The sequence below is a fragment of the Anolis carolinensis genome, chromosome 2 (assembly GCF_035594765.1).
Source record: "Anolis carolinensis isolate JA03-04 chromosome 2, rAnoCar3.1.pri, whole genome shotgun sequence".
In the NCBI taxonomy this organism is placed as follows: domain Eukaryota; kingdom Metazoa; phylum Chordata; class Lepidosauria; order Squamata; family Dactyloidae; genus Anolis; species Anolis carolinensis.
Window position 1 is genome coordinate 230,897,790 of NC_085842.1, and position 3,972 is coordinate 230,901,761.

Genomic DNA, 3,972 nt, shown 5'->3' on the forward strand with positions numbered 1-3,972 from the left:
TCTGCTTAGGCATCAAAGACTAGAGCAACAAGTGAGGAAACAAAAGGGTTGTTTCTATCAGTGCATGAGAATGTGGTATCTATGCCAAATTAAATTAAGGCAATGGAACTGCTGGGGGCTTAATGACTCATCCTTGGAATCCTAAGGGCAAGGCTCTCCCACAAGTGTGGAGAAATGAGTTCAGCCTAAGGCTCCAATTCACTTTTAGAGAATTTGCCCAGGGTGGGTGGGTTTGGATGTTTTTGGTGGGCAGGGTCAAAGGCAGAGGATGAGATCAAACATACCAACATATTTTTTCTTTGTGCTCTTGTTGCCAATAATGGAACCTTGGGAGAGCTATTAGAATATTTTAGAACAGGGAAAAAAACCAAAGTCTGGAAGCTGATAACCAACAGTGTCATAGGGTAAGGGGCATGGTCGTTTGAAGAAACTCAGAGGTCTCAATGGATATCTCAGGAGGTTTCCCAACCTTACTCTCTATCCCCAATGAAAAGCAACAAAGTAGCCAGTGGCCAGTTCACTGTAGACCTTCAGGGGGGCACATAGACAGTGAACCCAAACATTGGTTTTTCTCTTCTTGTTGTTCTGTGTCTTCAAATTATTTCCAACTTATGACAATTTCAAGGTGAAACTTATCACGATGTGTCCTATGTATGATTTGCCTAAGGGTTTTGTGTGTGTGTGTGTGTGTGTGTCAGGAGCGACTTGAGAAACTGCAAATCACTTCTGGTGTGAGAGAATTGGCCGTCTGCAGGAACATTGCCCAGGGGAAGCCCAGATGCTTTACAATCCTGTGGGAGGCTTCTCTCATATCCCCGCATGGGAAGCTGGGGCTTACAGACAGGAACTCACCCCGCTCCTCAGATTCGAACTGACGACCTTTTGGTCAGCAGTCCTGGTGGCACAAGGGTTTAACCCATTGCACCACTGGAGAGTTGTCCAATGTATTTTTATATCTGAGCAGGGATTCAAACTCTGTACTCCAGAGTCATAGTCCAATGCTCAAACCACTTCACCGCTCAAAATTGTGACTAGAAATGATGCCACATCACTTCCAAATGCCCTTATGTGAACAACTACAGAGGGAAATGATAATACTATTCATGTGTAATGGGAAGTTCCTGGAAAGTGTAGAGGTGTGGTAGAGATATCTATGTGTATTTTTGAGTGTTTAAAGGATTTTCTGTGTGGCATTCAGGCAAACATTGCTCTGATTTTTTAAAAAATAGGGTTGGGGGCTTTCGGGAACTGATTTGGAGTTTCAAGGACCACAATAGTGGGGTCAAGGGCTGCATGGAGCCCACAGGCCAACCTAAAGCAGGCTAGATATGGAGTTAACTGTTTTATCCTTAATTTGAATAATCATTGTCTTAACTCTGGTCCTCCAGATGCTGCTGGGCTATAGCATCCATCATCCTCAACACTTATCACATTAGCCATGATTGATGGAATTGAAATCCATCAACAGCTAGAAAACGAGATTTCCCACTGCTGGCCTACCCTAACTGGCATTGGTTTTCTAGGATTTCAAGCAAGAATATAGTACATATATACAAGGCCTGCACCCACAATTTTACATATCTACAGCCAAAAAAATCTTTCCAGGCATTTTAAAAAATGGGTCTGTATAGCATTTAATATGTTTGTTCTCATGTTTGTCCAATGCATTCATTTGTTCACATTTGTTCAAGCTGCCCCAAATATTTGGCAGATCAAGGTGAAGTGATCATCTCACCTGATCTGGGGTATCATAAAAGGCAGCAAATGGCAAGTTAGTTGTATGAAACAAGAGGAGGGTAGCAGTTCCCTTAATAAGGAAAGTCACGGTCCCAGGGCTCTGTAGAACACACATATGGTTAAGGCATTGTCACTTACTGTGTCGCATATAACCAAGTAATTTTATTGTTGCATTTTGCTTTCCAGGGATGGGGAGAGATGCTTGTGGGATTTTCTTCCTCATGTGCCAAACCTGAGTACTTTGCGTACTGGGCATGTTAGCCAGCAATGTATCATGGGATTTGTCTTTATTCGTGTCTTTCAATATATGTATTTTTGAAAGTTTCATTTCACTGTTCACACATGCAAATGACCACTTGACACTACAGTCACTGAATGAAGAATGAAGAGCATGCCCTTTTGAACGAGTTCAAGGCCACAATATGTATACATAGATGCCTTGCATAACCACCAGCATTGGTAATTTGAATTTAGTCACTACTTCCCAGATTCCATGATGTAATGTCTGATATGTACTCAAGTAAAGTCCCTGTAGAATAGGGATTTTTGTTAATTGGCCAGTTAATTAGCAATTTAATTGGTAAAATCAATAGACTTCTAGGCCAAAACTTCAATATGTTCAATGATCTGAGCGTTAGACTACAACCCTGGAGACCAAGATTCGATTCCCCGCTCAACCATGGAAACTCACTGGGTGACTCACCCACTCTCAGCCCCCCAAGACCTCCTGATAGAGTTACCTTAAGGTCACCATAAGTCAGAAATGACTTGAAGGCACACAACAACAATAACAACAACATAACAATGATAATAATTAAAATAAAATAAAGCCTTATAACAGTCATTGGAATAATGAGTAGACTCACCAGAGTCATCATATAGTCAAGGCATACAGAATTTCTTTCGTTTAATGATTAGAACATTTTTGAACCAAGGGACCAAAGTGGTAAAGGTTCTGCTCACAGACCTCGCTTCCTAATGTGGCCTAATGGAAGTAAACACCTAGATTTAGCACTTGTAACTGGCACTAGATTGATATAGGAAGAAATGACTCTTCAATCTTGGAAGTAATGTGGTACAGGTAATGGCATTCTGTATTGCCGTAACAGATTCAAAATGTAGTGTTTTTTGTTGTGTGTCTTCAAGTCATTTCTGACTTATGCTGATGCTAAGATGCGACTTTCTAGGGCAGAAAGTGTGTGACTTACCCAAGGTCACCCAGTGGTTTTCTGTGATCAAGTAGAGAGATTATTTAGTTATGTATATGAGGTAGCATTTCGATGGCTATATGTAGTGTTCGTTTTGGGGGTAATGTGGGACAGCAATGTTATTACAGCAGAATACGGCAGTGACTTACAAGGTTGTTGCTGGGGAGAAATTGTAAGTGACATGTACTGGTTTAATTACGATGTTGATTTGGGGAAATTATTGGTTGTGACAACCACATTTTTCATATTTTTAACTAAGGGTAATGAAATTACTGGATTAATTAATTCTAGTAATAAAAAAGAAATGTATTTGCAATGCATTACTAACATGTACTGATAAAATAGCTCCTTTGAAAAATAACATAAATGTGTGTATATCTATATAATTTTAGAGGGTGGCTCCAACTCTGGAAATGTATCAGGTGGCCACAGGAAGTCTCACTTGCTCATTCTTAGATGGAGGCAAAGGTAAACCCCTTCTTTTCGGGGCAACCCCATGGTAGGTTTGCCTTAGGACAATTGCACAATTTTATTGCCAACAGATTGTTAACATGACTAAATAGCAGGAGTGGAGAAAACTTTTCTTTAGTCTTTCAGCCTATCATCTTCCTCTTCTGTTTGTTTATTTATTTGGTTTATTTTTTGCTTGAGTGGAAGATGGAAGATGAGATTGATTGAAACCCTTAGCAACAAAAATGGTTGTTTATACACATATACATGTATGTATGCATTGGGAGCCCCCGGTGGTGCAGTGGATTAACCTGCTGAGCTGCTGAACATGCAGGGCCTCCCCACAACATCTTAACCTCCATGATGGTACATAGAAGGAGATACGTTCAGACAGGTAAGCTCATAAGAATCATAGAATTATAGAATCATAGAATCATAGAGTTGGAAGAGACCTCATGGGCCATCCAGTCAAACCCCCTGCAAGAAGCAGGAAAATCTCATTCAATGCAAACCTGCACCTTGATTTCTACCCAGTAACTTATTGGCAGCCAGTGAAGCTGTTTTAATAGGGGCGTTG

General features: G+C 40.6%; 1 non-coding gene across 1 annotated transcript; it reads left to right on the forward strand.

The window, feature by feature from the left end:
• The first annotated feature begins 1,773 nt into the window (after positions 1–1,773).
• Positions 1,774–1,901, forward strand: LOC134297276 (U6atac minor spliceosomal RNA). Its single transcript, XR_010004005.1, has one exon. It is a non-coding gene; the product is annotated as a U6atac minor spliceosomal RNA (small nuclear RNA).
• The last annotated feature ends 2,071 nt before the right edge of the window (positions 1,902–3,972 follow it).